This window comes from Hydractinia symbiolongicarpus, chromosome 9, assembly GCF_029227915.1.
Source record: "Hydractinia symbiolongicarpus strain clone_291-10 chromosome 9, HSymV2.1, whole genome shotgun sequence".
NCBI lineage: Eukaryota > Metazoa > Cnidaria > Hydrozoa > Anthoathecata > Hydractiniidae > Hydractinia > Hydractinia symbiolongicarpus.
Window position 1 is genome coordinate 10639248 of NC_079883.1, and position 14772 is coordinate 10654019.

At 40.5% G+C, this 14772-nt stretch overlaps 10 non-coding genes across 10 annotated transcripts; 8 read left to right on the forward strand and 2 right to left on the reverse strand.

Annotated features, from left to right (window-relative positions):
- The first annotated feature begins 2327 nt into the window (after window positions 1-2327).
- Trnar-acg (transfer RNA arginine (anticodon ACG)) lies at window positions 2328-2400 on the forward strand. The gene has a single exon. It is a non-coding gene; the product is annotated as a tRNA-Arg (tRNA).
- A 322-nt stretch (window positions 2401-2722) lies between these two features.
- On the forward strand, window positions 2723-2914 carry LOC130661180 (U2 spliceosomal RNA). Its single transcript, XR_008988374.1, has one exon. It is a non-coding gene; the product is annotated as a U2 spliceosomal RNA (small nuclear RNA).
- Window positions 2915-3099: 185 nt separating this feature from the next.
- Window positions 3100-3264, forward strand: LOC130660135 (U1 spliceosomal RNA). The gene has a single exon (XR_008987335.1). It is a non-coding gene; the product is annotated as a U1 spliceosomal RNA (small nuclear RNA).
- Window positions 3265-3592: 328 nt separating this feature from the next.
- LOC130658172 (5S ribosomal RNA) lies at window positions 3593-3711 on the reverse strand. The gene has a single exon (XR_008985389.1). It is a non-coding gene; the product is annotated as a 5S ribosomal RNA (ribosomal RNA).
- A 4468-nt stretch (window positions 3712-8179) lies between these two features.
- Trnar-acg (transfer RNA arginine (anticodon ACG)) lies at window positions 8180-8252 on the forward strand. Its single transcript has one exon. It is a non-coding gene; the product is annotated as a tRNA-Arg (tRNA).
- Window positions 8253-8574: 322 nt separating this feature from the next.
- Window positions 8575-8766, forward strand: LOC130661181 (U2 spliceosomal RNA). The gene has a single exon (XR_008988375.1). It is a non-coding gene; the product is annotated as a U2 spliceosomal RNA (small nuclear RNA).
- Window positions 8767-8951: 185 nt separating this feature from the next.
- On the forward strand, window positions 8952-9116 carry LOC130660136 (U1 spliceosomal RNA). Its single transcript, XR_008987336.1, has one exon. It is a non-coding gene; the product is annotated as a U1 spliceosomal RNA (small nuclear RNA).
- Window positions 9117-9444: 328 nt separating this feature from the next.
- LOC130658173 (5S ribosomal RNA) lies at window positions 9445-9563 on the reverse strand. The gene has a single exon (XR_008985390.1). It is a non-coding gene; the product is annotated as a 5S ribosomal RNA (ribosomal RNA).
- A 4468-nt stretch (window positions 9564-14031) lies between these two features.
- Trnar-acg (transfer RNA arginine (anticodon ACG)) lies at window positions 14032-14104 on the forward strand. Its single transcript has one exon. It is a non-coding gene; the product is annotated as a tRNA-Arg (tRNA).
- Window positions 14105-14426: 322 nt separating this feature from the next.
- On the forward strand, window positions 14427-14618 carry LOC130661182 (U2 spliceosomal RNA). Its single transcript, XR_008988376.1, has one exon. It is a non-coding gene; the product is annotated as a U2 spliceosomal RNA (small nuclear RNA).
- Window positions 14619-14772: the final 154 nt, after the last annotated feature.

Below are 14772 nucleotides of genomic sequence, written 5' to 3' on the forward strand. Positions count from 1 at the left end.
AACACCCTAATTAACCAATAGAGTTGCGTCATTACAAAATGTTCCGAACATTTTGTACATTTTTTTAAGTAAAACTGTAGTTTTTTTAAAAATTCGTGGTCTTAATGTTTCAGTAAGGCAATAAATTTGGCATCGTTGGAATTCGCCAAACCTTCTGCTACTTACTAAAAAAAAAAAAAGTCAAAAGCTTTTGTGTATCAGAAGATACAGCCGTTTTCCCGTAGCCAAAAAACACAGATTTTATAAAAATGTTAAAGTAATGAGCGTAATGTCATTATGCAGCCAATCAGAAATTACTTTCTTAGCACCAATCAAATGGTTTGTTTTGAACCTTAGCTGTCAATCAATATGAGAAATAAAACTTTGGCGCGATAGTGCATTTTAGACCGTCTTGTGTATCCGTACTACATCGACTTCTTAAAATATGGCTCGTACAAAGCAAACTGCACGTAAATCTACTGGAGGAAAGGCTCCACGAAAACAACTCGCCACTAAAGCTGCGAGGAAAAGCGCACCAGCTACTGGAGGAGTGAAAAAACCACATCGTTACAGACCTGGTACAGTTGCTCTCAGAGAAATCAGAAGATACCAGAAGTCAACCGAGCTCTTGATCCGCAAGTTGCCTTTCCAGCGTCTTGTGCGAGAAATTGCTCAGGACTTCAAAACAGATCTGCGATTCCAGAGCACAGCCGTTATGGCTCTGCAAGAGGCTTCTGAAGCGTACCTTGTTGGCTTGTTCGAGGATACTAACTTGTGTGCCATTCACGCAAAACGAGTTACAATCATGCCTAAAGACATCCAGTTGGCAAGAAGAATTCGTGGGGAACGTGCCTAAGCATCTTACCAAACAAAAAACGGCTATTTTTATAGCCACACATCCATAAAAAATATTACGGCTAGCTTTTTATATCAAACTTTGTCCTGCTTTCTGTTTAAATTTTATGCTACATAAAAATTTTATGCTACATAAAGTTTGACAATGTTAAAAATATGAAGGGCAAGAAAAGTAAAAGCAAGAAAATAAGAAATTTAAAAACGAAAATACTTAAACTTAGGGAATCTAATCTTAAATTTACTCTTTTTTAACTGTTTAAGTGACTTAAACAAGTTTAACTTTGTACCAAGATAATGTTTTTTTGTAAATGTGTGGCTATAAAAATAGCCGTTTGTTAATGTAATAGCCAGATACACACAAATTATTTTTTTGCGGTCTTCTTTGCTGCCTTTTTGGGAGTCTTTTTGACCTTCTTTGCTGCAGGTTTTTTAGCAACAGGCTTCTTTGTGGGTTTCTTAGCTGCTGGTTTCTTAGCCGAGGCTTTCTTTGTGGCAGGCTTCTTTGCTGCTTTCTTTGGCGTGCTCTTCTTTGCTGGCTTCTTTTTTGGTGTACTTTTCTTTGCAGTAGGCTTCTTTGCCGTTGGCTTTTTTGCTGCGGCCTTTTTCTTAGGTTTTTCTTTTTTTACCTGACCTAGCTTGAATGATCCAGAAGCACCAGTGCCTTTAGTTTGAATCAAATCGCCTGATGTTACTCCTCGTTTAAGAGCCATTTTCAGATGATGATCTGAGTTTTCAGCAACTTTGTAATTTGCATGAATATATTTTGTAATAGCTTGGCGAGATGAACCACCGCGTTCCTTTAGGGTAGCGATAGCAGCCTTGATCATGTCCACATATTTAGGGTGATCAGCTGTCTTCTTTGCAGCAGGTTTCTTCTTGGGTGCGATTTTCTTTGGAGAAGCTGCTTCACTCATTTTTAATGTTTTCTTACAACAATCCAACGATAAACGATGCTTGTTATCACAGTAGAAGTATACTAAACATTACCGTGTAAATGAGATATAATTTAAGACGGTGCGAAGTATGCGGACGTAAAAGTACCACTCCCGGGAATTGATTTGGCGCGAAAACAGAAATGTGTGTTTCTGTACATCGTATAATGTCCGTTTTGGGTGCCGCGACTATGCGAAAGCATGTTAATTTTTATTTGTAGTACGACGCAATAGTCTGCAAGAGAAGCTGCTGGAGTTTGAGGTCTTCAGCATTACATCTAGTCTGTTAATTTGGGCTTCTTCCGCGCTCGTGTTAGGATTTTCATAAAGCGTTCTTTGGTTTGCGTTGCGTATGTCGGCCTACATCATCGACACGGCCTGTTTCCGGCTATTAGGAGCAATTCATATATTGGGCACTGCGTTTCGACTTTTTTATTAGACCACAGTAAAAAAATTCACTCACAGAAGTCCCTTTCTTTCATGGCTACAAACACGAAGAATTCTGTCGTAAGTAAAACGAATGCGCAAGCCAAAATGACGATGGGGCGAAGTCATAAGCATGGCCCTGTGGCCCAATGGATAAGGCATCTGACTACGAATCAGGGGATTCCAGGTTCGACTCCTGGCAGGGTCGCACTGTCGCATTTCGGCTGCATGGTCTACTGTGTAACGCGCGCGCACGTTCTGGCGTAATGCGTTGATAAACGGAATGTACGCAGACATATTGGAAAGTAATATCACGCACTTAGTATCGTCGCCTTTGTTAGCATTCATGTAAGTTACCATCCACTCGCTACAGTCGCTCTCCATCCTACGGCTAAATCAACAGCCGTGATTTTTACTATGTCGCCGTCCATCCGTACGCGGTGACAGTTGTAAGCTTTACAGTAACGTGACATGCTCCACAAGCAGTTACGGTGTGTGGACGATGCCTATCATGGCAACGCTTGTTCTTTATCGCTTCTCGGCCTAATGGCTAAGATCAAGTGTAGTATCTGTTCTTATCAGTTTAATATCTGGTAGGCCATTCTCTGAATGGTCAGTATATTAATCTGATTTTTGGCCTTGGGTCATGGAGGTGGATTCATTCACGCCGTGACCACGGGTTGCCTTGGTGTTGCACTATTACCGATGGCGGCCCACATAAGCAATAAAAGAATAATAGCAGTCCTCTTTCCGACGGCACTCTGCATAGTCTACGGCGGGAACAAAACGCGTACACTGGGGGAGAATACAGCCTATGCCCCGCGACACGGCAGTTTATAACACACTCAAGCCACAAGCATTAACAAACTTTGAAGGGTACCCTCATGCTACGGTGCAGTTCCAACTCATACTTACCTGACGGGGAAGTAAAGACTGATCAATGAGGGTTTTCTTCCAGAGTGAGGCTCTTGCATTGCACTACGCTTGGGCTGACCTCTGCGATTACTGCAAACGTCAGTAACTCGACCGTACAATTTCTGGTAGTGGGGGCCTGCGTCCGCGCTCGCCCCCTCCTTAAGTCAAAATGAATGAGCTTAGAAAAGTTGCGCGGCCAAATGTCGGTGGTGACTTAAACGCTAAGGTAAAACCTCGCTTGGCTGTTACGAAACGTGATTGCGATATAAGTCCTCGGAAGGCGGCGGAATTTTATTTTATTTGCCATTCCGTCAGGGTTATTGGATGATCGGCAATAGATCGAGTTTGTATGCATTTGAAAGCTCTTTTTTCTCGTACTATCACCTGAAAATGTCGTAGGAAAATGTCATAGGAAACACTTTCAACAACCGCCACGTTCCTTAATTGTTATAACAAGAAATGTATCACAGCAAATGAAAATGAAAAGCCTACGACACCGGGAGTTCCCAGGCGGTCCCCCATCCAAGTACTATCCCGGCCCGACGATGCTTAACTTCCGTGATCAGACGAGAACGGGTGTGTTCATCGTGGTATGGCCGTAGACATTAGTAGGTGCAAATACGTGCAATTTATTTTGACGTTGTGATCAAATTTTTTTATTTAATTTCTTTGAGTTACTTAGGACAAGGCGTATGCATGGATTATCTATTAGACTTTAAGGTTATAGTTTTGTGAAAAAAACAATGTTTTTTTAAAGATGTGTGGCTATAAAAATAGCCGTTGTTTTCTGAGTGTAGCGGTTTACTTCTTCTGTCCTTTGTCGTTCTTCTTTGGGAGTAAGACAGCTTGAATGTTTGGCAAAACACCACCAGCTGCAATGGTTACACCGCTCAAAAGTTTGTTTAATTCTTCATCATTACGAACAGCCAATTGTAAATGTCTTGGAATAATCCTAGCTTTTTTGTTGTCTCTTGCTGCGTTACCAGCCAACTCCAATATCTCAGCAGATAAATATTCCAAGACGGCTGCTAAGTAAACTGGTGCTCCAGATCCAATTCGGTTAGCATAGTGCCCTCTACGAAGGAATCTATGCACTCTACCGACTGGAAATTGAAGTCCAGCTCTTGAGGATCTTGTCTTGGCTTTAGCCTTAGCTTTTCCACCTTTTCCACGTCCAGACATAACTGCGATTTGATTTGTAAGTTAATACAAAAACGTACGAATATTTAACGTAAGTGTTAACGAAATAAACTTTACTCGTTTTTTCATCATAAAAATAGGATCGAAATCATGTTTTTTTAACCAATCATAATTAAGTATTAAACAAAAGATTTTTTTTTTAACCAATTAAATTGCGTATCGGCGTTTTCGGATCGAATTCGATCCGATTTTTTTACTTATAAACAAAAAGTTTTGACTTGCAGTTTAATGCTTATTTACAAGTTAAGTAGCAAAAATTTTTAACCATGTCTGACGCAGCAGCTAAAGGAGGAAAACAGGCACCTAAAGTAGCCAAGAAAGGTGAAAAAAGAGCCGGCAAAAAAGGAGGAAAGATTGGTGGAACTGGTGAAAAGAAACGCAAGAGAAAGAGAAAGGAAAGTTATGCTATTTACATCTACAATGTTTTGAAACAAGTTCACCCAGATGTCGGAGTTTCAAGCAAAGCTATGAGCATCATGAACTCATTTGTCAACGACATCTTTGAGCGCATTGCTTCCGAAGCTTCGCGTTTGGCTCTTCAAAACAAAAAGTCGACCATCTCTTCTCGTGAAATTCAAACCGCAGTACGTCTTCTCTTGCCTGGAGAACTTGCAAAACACGCAGTCAGTGAAGGAACAAAAGCCGTCACAAAATACACAAGCAGCAAGTAAACCAACGTCTACCAAACACAAACGGTCTTTTTTAAGACCACACATCTTTAAAAAAACATTTACTTGGCGTCACTACAAGTTAACCGAAGTTAATAAAACTTCTAAATAATGTGCTTAAGAACACTAGCCTACATTTAAAATACTTCCCCATGTGTGTGTGGATTAGCTTCACTTTTCATACGTATTATTAGCTGTACTTGCAGAAAAGACAAGTACATTGATCCATGTTATTGCTTACATTTAACTTAACCCAGCTTTTCACGGAAACACTCCCAGGCAAATTAACCCTACAAAGTATTTCTAAATTTTTTTTGTGTCATATATGACATAGTATCGTATAGCAATAAATGTAACTGTGACAAGACTTTACACATTGTGTAATTTGGAAGCGTGCACAAAGTAATGTTTTAAAAGATTTGTGGCTATAAAAATAGCCGTTTTTGTTGAGCAATGACAACGCTTAACCTCCGAATCCGTAAAGAGTTCTTCCTTGACGTTTTAAGGCATAAACAACATCCATAGCGGTAACGGTCTTGCGTTTAGCGTGCTCTGTGTAGGTTACAGCATCACGAATAACATTCTCTAAGAAAACCTTCAGTACACCTCTGGTTTCCTCATAGATAAGGCCAGAGATACGTTTGACACCACCTCGTCGAGCAAGACGCCGAATAGCAGGTTTTGTGATTCCCTGAATGTTATCACGAAGAATTTTTCGGTGACGTTTAGCACCTCCTTTTCCCAATCCTTTACCTCCTTTTCCGCGTCCAGACATATTGATATAGTTGCGTACAGAACGAGTACAAAAACAACGTTTGAGTTAACAGAATTCAGACAGCTTTAAAAAGAGGCCATAAAATTACCTACTGCTCGTGGAAACACCCTAATTAACCAATAGAGTTGCGTCATTACAAAATGTTCCGAACATTTTGTACATTTTTTTAAGTAAAACTGTAGTTTTTTTAAAAATTCGTGGTCTTAATGTTTCAGTAAGGCAATAAATTTGGCATCGTTGGAATTCGCCAAACCTTCTGCTACTTACTAAAAAAAAAAAAAGTCAAAAGCTTTTGTGTATCAGAAGATACAGCCGTTTTCCCGTAGCCAAAAAACACAGATTTTATAAAAATGTTAAAGTAATGAGCGTAATGTCATTATGCAGCCAATCAGAAATTACTTTCTTAGCACCAATCAAATGGTTTGTTTTGAACCTTAGCTGTCAATCAATATGAGAAATAAAACTTTGGCGCGATAGTGCATTTTAGACCGTCTTGTGTATCCGTACTACATCGACTTCTTAAAATATGGCTCGTACAAAGCAAACTGCACGTAAATCTACTGGAGGAAAGGCTCCACGAAAACAACTCGCCACTAAAGCTGCGAGGAAAAGCGCACCAGCTACTGGAGGAGTGAAAAAACCACATCGTTACAGACCTGGTACAGTTGCTCTCAGAGAAATCAGAAGATACCAGAAGTCAACCGAGCTCTTGATCCGCAAGTTGCCTTTCCAGCGTCTTGTGCGAGAAATTGCTCAGGACTTCAAAACAGATCTGCGATTCCAGAGCACAGCCGTTATGGCTCTGCAAGAGGCTTCTGAAGCGTACCTTGTTGGCTTGTTCGAGGATACTAACTTGTGTGCCATTCACGCAAAACGAGTTACAATCATGCCTAAAGACATCCAGTTGGCAAGAAGAATTCGTGGGGAACGTGCCTAAGCATCTTACCAAACAAAAAACGGCTATTTTTATAGCCACACATCCATAAAAAATATTACGGCTAGCTTTTTATATCAAACTTTGTCCTGCTTTCTGTTTAAATTTTATGCTACATAAAAATTTTATGCTACATAAAGTTTGACAATGTTAAAAATATGAAGGGCAAGAAAAGTAAAAGCAAGAAAATAAGAAATTTAAAAACGAAAATACTTAAACTTAGGGAATCTAATCTTAAATTTACTCTTTTTTAACTGTTTAAGTGACTTAAACAAGTTTAACTTTGTACCAAGATAATGTTTTTTTGTAAATGTGTGGCTATAAAAATAGCCGTTTGTTAATGTAATAGCCAGATACACACAAATTATTTTTTTGCGGTCTTCTTTGCTGCCTTTTTGGGAGTCTTTTTGACCTTCTTTGCTGCAGGTTTTTTAGCAACAGGCTTCTTTGTGGGTTTCTTAGCTGCTGGTTTCTTAGCCGAGGCTTTCTTTGTGGCAGGCTTCTTTGCTGCTTTCTTTGGCGTGCTCTTCTTTGCTGGCTTCTTTTTTGGTGTACTTTTCTTTGCAGTAGGCTTCTTTGCCGTTGGCTTTTTTGCTGCGGCCTTTTTCTTAGGTTTTTCTTTTTTTACCTGACCTAGCTTGAATGATCCAGAAGCACCAGTGCCTTTAGTTTGAATCAAATCGCCTGATGTTACTCCTCGTTTAAGAGCCATTTTCAGATGATGATCTGAGTTTTCAGCAACTTTGTAATTTGCATGAATATATTTTGTAATAGCTTGGCGAGATGAACCACCGCGTTCCTTTAGGGTAGCGATAGCAGCCTTGATCATGTCCACATATTTAGGGTGATCAGCTGTCTTCTTTGCAGCAGGTTTCTTCTTGGGTGCGATTTTCTTTGGAGAAGCTGCTTCACTCATTTTTAATGTTTTCTTACAACAATCCAACGATAAACGATGCTTGTTATCACAGTAGAAGTATACTAAACATTACCGTGTAAATGAGATATAATTTAAGACGGTGCGAAGTATGCGGACGTAAAAGTACCACTCCCGGGAATTGATTTGGCGCGAAAACAGAAATGTGTGTTTCTGTACATCGTATAATGTCCGTTTTGGGTGCCGCGACTATGCGAAAGCATGTTAATTTTTATTTGTAGTACGACGCAATAGTCTGCAAGAGAAGCTGCTGGAGTTTGAGGTCTTCAGCATTACATCTAGTCTGTTAATTTGGGCTTCTTCCGCGCTCGTGTTAGGATTTTCATAAAGCGTTCTTTGGTTTGCGTTGCGTATGTCGGCCTACATCATCGACACGGCCTGTTTCCGGCTATTAGGAGCAATTCATATATTGGGCACTGCGTTTCGACTTTTTTATTAGACCACAGTAAAAAAATTCACTCACAGAAGTCCCTTTCTTTCATGGCTACAAACACGAAGAATTCTGTCGTAAGTAAAACGAATGCGCAAGCCAAAATGACGATGGGGCGAAGTCATAAGCATGGCCCTGTGGCCCAATGGATAAGGCATCTGACTACGAATCAGGGGATTCCAGGTTCGACTCCTGGCAGGGTCGCACTGTCGCATTTCGGCTGCATGGTCTACTGTGTAACGCGCGCGCACGTTCTGGCGTAATGCGTTGATAAACGGAATGTACGCAGACATATTGGAAAGTAATATCACGCACTTAGTATCGTCGCCTTTGTTAGCATTCATGTAAGTTACCATCCACTCGCTACAGTCGCTCTCCATCCTACGGCTAAATCAACAGCCGTGATTTTTACTATGTCGCCGTCCATCCGTACGCGGTGACAGTTGTAAGCTTTACAGTAACGTGACATGCTCCACAAGCAGTTACGGTGTGTGGACGATGCCTATCATGGCAACGCTTGTTCTTTATCGCTTCTCGGCCTAATGGCTAAGATCAAGTGTAGTATCTGTTCTTATCAGTTTAATATCTGGTAGGCCATTCTCTGAATGGTCAGTATATTAATCTGATTTTTGGCCTTGGGTCATGGAGGTGGATTCATTCACGCCGTGACCACGGGTTGCCTTGGTGTTGCACTATTACCGATGGCGGCCCACATAAGCAATAAAAGAATAATAGCAGTCCTCTTTCCGACGGCACTCTGCATAGTCTACGGCGGGAACAAAACGCGTACACTGGGGGAGAATACAGCCTATGCCCCGCGACACGGCAGTTTATAACACACTCAAGCCACAAGCATTAACAAACTTTGAAGGGTACCCTCATGCTACGGTGCAGTTCCAACTCATACTTACCTGACGGGGAAGTAAAGACTGATCAATGAGGGTTTTCTTCCAGAGTGAGGCTCTTGCATTGCACTACGCTTGGGCTGACCTCTGCGATTACTGCAAACGTCAGTAACTCGACCGTACAATTTCTGGTAGTGGGGGCCTGCGTCCGCGCTCGCCCCCTCCTTAAGTCAAAATGAATGAGCTTAGAAAAGTTGCGCGGCCAAATGTCGGTGGTGGCTTAAACGCTAAGGTAAAACCTCGCTTGGCTGTTACGAAACGTGATTGCGATATAAGTCCTCGGAAGGCGGCGGAATTTTATTTTATTTGCCATTCCGTCAGGGTTATTGGATGATCGGCAATAGATCGAGTTTGTATGCATTTGAAAGCTCTTTTTTCTCGTACTATCACCTGAAAATGTCGTAGGAAAATGTCATAGGAAACACTTTCAACAACCGCCACGTTCCTTAATTGTTATAACAAGAAATATATCACAGCAAATGAAAATGAAAAGCCTACGACACCGGGAGTTCCCAGGCGGTCCCCCATCCAAGTACTATCCCGGCCCGACGATGCTTAACTTCCGTGATCAGACGAGAACGGGTGTGTTCATCGTGGTATGGCCGTAGACATTAGTAGGTGCAAATACGTGCAATTTATTTTGACGTTGTGATCAAATTTTTTTATTTAATTTCTTTGAGTTACTTAGGACAAGGCGTATGCATGGATTATCTATTAGACTTTAAGGTTATAGTTTTGTGAAAAAAACAATGTTTTTTTAAAGATGTGTGGCTATAAAAATAGCCGTTGTTTTCTGAGTGTAGCGGTTTACTTCTTCTGTCCTTTGTCGTTCTTCTTTGGGAGTAAGACAGCTTGAATGTTTGGCAAAACACCACCAGCTGCAATGGTTACACCGCTCAAAAGTTTGTTTAATTCTTCATCATTACGAACAGCCAATTGTAAATGTCTTGGAATAATCCTAGCTTTTTTGTTGTCTCTTGCTGCGTTACCAGCCAACTCCAATATCTCAGCAGATAAATATTCCAAGACGGCTGCTAAGTAAACTGGTGCTCCAGATCCAATTCGGTTAGCATAGTGCCCTCTACGAAGGAATCTATGCACTCTACCGACTGGAAATTGAAGTCCAGCTCTTGAGGATCTTGTCTTGGCTTTAGCCTTAGCTTTTCCACCTTTTCCACGTCCAGACATAACTGCGATTTGATTTGTAAGTTAATACAAAAACGTACGAATATTTAACGTAAGTGTTAACGAAATAAACTTTACTCGTTTTTTCATCATAAAAATAGGATCGAAATCATGTTTTTTTAACCAATCATAATTAAGTATTAAACAAAAGATTTTTTTTTTAACCAATTAAATTGCGTATCGGCGTTTTCGGATCGAATTCGATCCGATTTTTTTACTTATAAACAAAAAGTTTTGACTTGCAGTTTAATGCTTATTTACAAGTTAAGTAGCAAAAATTTTTAACCATGTCTGACGCAGCAGCTAAAGGAGGAAAACAGGCACCTAAAGTAGCCAAGAAAGGTGAAAAAAGAGCCGGCAAAAAAGGAGGAAAGATTGGTGGAACTGGTGAAAAGAAACGCAAGAGAAAGAGAAAGGAAAGTTATGCTATTTACATCTACAATGTTTTGAAACAAGTTCACCCAGATGTCGGAGTTTCAAGCAAAGCTATGAGCATCATGAACTCATTTGTCAACGACATCTTTGAGCGCATTGCTTCCGAAGCTTCGCGTTTGGCTCTTCAAAACAAAAAGTCGACCATCTCTTCTCGTGAAATTCAAACCGCAGTACGTCTTCTCTTGCCTGGAGAACTTGCAAAACACGCAGTCAGTGAAGGAACAAAAGCCGTCACAAAATACACAAGCAGCAAGTAAACCAACGTCTACCAAACACAAACGGTCTTTTTTAAGACCACACATCTTTAAAAAAACATTTACTTGGCGTCACTACAAGTTAACCGAAGTTAATAAAACTTCTAAATAATGTGCTTAAGAACACTAGCCTACATTTAAAATACTTCCCCATGTGTGTGTGGATTAGCTTCACTTTTCATACGTATTATTAGCTGTACTTGCAGAAAAGACAAGTACATTGATCCATGTTATTGCTTACATTTAACTTAACCCAGCTTTTCACGGAAACACTCCCAGGCAAATTAACCCTACAAAGTATTTCTAAATTTTTTTTGTGTCATATATGACATAGTATCGTATAGCAATAAATGTAACTGTGACAAGACTTTACACATTGTGTAATTTGGAAGCGTGCACAAAGTAATGTTTTAAAAGATTTGTGGCTATAAAAATAGCCGTTTTTGTTGAGCAATGACAACGCTTAACCTCCGAATCCGTAAAGAGTTCTTCCTTGACGTTTTAAGGCATAAACAACATCCATAGCGGTAACGGTCTTGCGTTTAGCGTGCTCTGTGTAGGTTACAGCATCACGAATAACATTCTCTAAGAAAACCTTCAGTACACCTCTGGTTTCCTCATAGATAAGGCCAGAGATACGTTTGACACCACCTCGTCGAGCAAGACGCCGAATAGCAGGTTTTGTGATTCCCTGAATGTTATCACGAAGAATTTTTCGGTGACGTTTAGCACCTCCTTTTCCCAATCCTTTACCTCCTTTTCCGCGTCCAGACATATTGATATAGTTGCGTACAGAACGAGTACAAAAACAACGTTTGAGTTAACAGAATTCAGACAGCTTTAAAAAGAGGCCATAAAATTACCTACTGCTCGTGGAAACACCCTAATTAACCAATAGAGTTGCGTCATTACAAAATGTTCCGAACATTTTGTACATTTTTTTAAGTAAAACTGTAGTTTTTTTAAAAATTCGTGGTCTTAATGTTTCAGTAAGGCAATAAATTTGGCATCGTTGGAATTCGCCAAACCTTCTGCTACTTACTAAAAAAAAAAAAAGTCAAAAGCTTTTGTGTATCAGAAGATACAGCCGTTTTCCCGTAGCCAAAAAACACAGATTTTATAAAAATGTTAAAGTAATGAGCGTAATGTCATTATGCAGCCAATCAGAAATTACTTTCTTAGCACCAATCAAATGGTTTGTTTTGAACCTTAGCTGTCAATCAATATGAGAAATAAAACTTTGGCGCGATAGTGCATTTTAGACCGTCTTGTGTATCCGTACTACATCGACTTCTTAAAATATGGCTCGTACAAAGCAAACTGCACGTAAATCTACTGGAGGAAAGGCTCCACGAAAACAACTCGCCACTAAAGCTGCGAGGAAAAGCGCACCAGCTACTGGAGGAGTGAAAAAACCACATCGTTACAGACCTGGTACAGTTGCTCTCAGAGAAATCAGAAGATACCAGAAGTCAACCGAGCTCTTGATCCGCAAGTTGCCTTTCCAGCGTCTTGTGCGAGAAATTGCTCAGGACTTCAAAACAGATCTGCGATTCCAGAGCACAGCCGTTATGGCTCTGCAAGAGGCTTCTGAAGCGTACCTTGTTGGCTTGTTCGAGGATACTAACTTGTGTGCCATTCACGCAAAACGAGTTACAATCATGCCTAAAGACATCCAGTTGGCAAGAAGAATTCGTGGGGAACGTGCCTAAGCATCTTACCAAACAAAAAACGGCTATTTTTATAGCCACACATCCATAAAAAATATTACGGCTAGCTTTTTATATCAAACTTTGTCCTGCTTTCTGTTTAAATTTTATGCTACATAAAAATTTTATGCTACATAAAGTTTGACAATGTTAAAAATATGAAGGGCAAGAAAAGTAAAAGCAAGAAAATAAGAAATTTAAAAACGAAAATACTTAAACTTAGGGAATCTAATCTTAAATTTACTCTTTTTTAACTGTTTAAGTGACTTAAACAAGTTTAACTTTGTACCAAGATAATGTTTTTTTGTAAATGTGTGGCTATAAAAATAGCCGTTTGTTAATGTAATAGCCAGATACACACAAATTATTTTTTTGCGGTCTTCTTTGCTGCCTTTTTGGGAGTCTTTTTGACCTTCTTTGCTGCAGGTTTTTTAGCAACAGGCTTCTTTGTGGGTTTCTTAGCTGCTGGTTTCTTAGCCGAGGCTTTCTTTGTGGCAGGCTTCTTTGCTGCTTTCTTTGGCGTGCTCTTCTTTGCTGGCTTCTTTTTTGGTGTACTTTTCTTTGCAGTAGGCTTCTTTGCCGTTGGCTTTTTTGCTGCGGCCTTTTTCTTAGGTTTTTCTTTTTTTACCTGACCTAGCTTGAATGATCCAGAAGCACCAGTGCCTTTAGTTTGAATCAAATCGCCTGATGTTACTCCTCGTTTAAGAGCCATTTTCAGATGATGATCTGAGTTTTCAGCAACTTTGTAATTTGCATGAATATATTTTGTAATAGCTTGGCGAGATGAACCACCGCGTTCCTTTAGGGTAGCGATAGCAGCCTTGATCATGTCCACATATTTAGGGTGATCAGCTGTCTTCTTTGCAGCAGGTTTCTTCTTGGGTGCGATTTTCTTTGGAGAAGCTGCTTCACTCATTTTTAATGTTTTCTTACAACAATCCAACGATAAACGATGCTTGTTATCACAGTAGAAGTATACTAAACATTACCGTGTAAATGAGATATAATTTAAGACGGTGCGAAGTATGCGGACGTAAAAGTACCACTCCCGGGAATTGATTTGGCGCGAAAACAGAAATGTGTGTTTCTGTACATCGTATAATGTCCGTTTTGGGTGCCGCGACTATGCGAAAGCATGTTAATTTTTATTTGTAGTACGACGCAATAGTCTGCAAGAGAAGCTGCTGGAGTTTGAGGTCTTCAGCATTACATCTAGTCTGTTAATTTGGGCTTCTTCCGCGCTCGTGTTAGGATTTTCATAAAGCGTTCTTTGGTTTGCGTTGCGTATGTCGGCCTACATCATCGACACGGCCTGTTTCCGGCTATTAGGAGCAATTCATATATTGGGCACTGCGTTTCGACTTTTTTATTAGACCACAGTAAAAAAATTCACTCACAGAAGTCCCTTTCTTTCATGGCTACAAACACGAAGAATTCTGTCGTAAGTAAAACGAATGCGCAAGCCAAAATGACGATGGGGCGAAGTCATAAGCATGGCCCTGTGGCCCAATGGATAAGGCATCTGACTACGAATCAGGGGATTCCAGGTTCGACTCCTGGCAGGGTCGCACTGTCGCATTTCGGCTGCATGGTCTACTGTGTAACGCGCGCGCACGTTCTGGCGTAATGCGTTGATAAACGGAATGTACGCAGACATATTGGAAAGTAATATCACGCACTTAGTATCGTCGCCTTTGTTAGCATTCATGTAAGTTACCATCCACTCGCTACAGTCGCTCTCCATCCTACGGCTAAATCAACAGCCGTGATTTTTACTATGTCGCCGTCCATCCGTACGCGGTGACAGTTGTAAGCTTTACAGTAACGTGACATGCTCCACAAGCAGTTACGGTGTGTGGACGATGCCTATCATGGCAACGCTTGTTCTTTATCGCTTCTCGGCCTAATGGCTAAGATCAAGTGTAGTATCTGTTCTTATCAGTTTAATATCTGGTAGGCCATTCTCTGAATGGTCAGTATATTAATCTGATTTTTGGCCTTGGGTCATGGAGGTGGATTCATTCACGCCGTGACCACGGGTTGCCTTGGTGTTGCACTATTACCGATGGCGGCCCACATAAGCAATAAAAGAATAATAGCAGTCCTCTTTCCGACGGCACTCTGCATAGTCTACGGCGGGAACAAAACGCGTACACTGGGGGAGAATACAGCCTATGCCCCGCGACACGGCAGTTTATAACACACTCAAGCCACAAGCATTAACAAACTTTGAAGG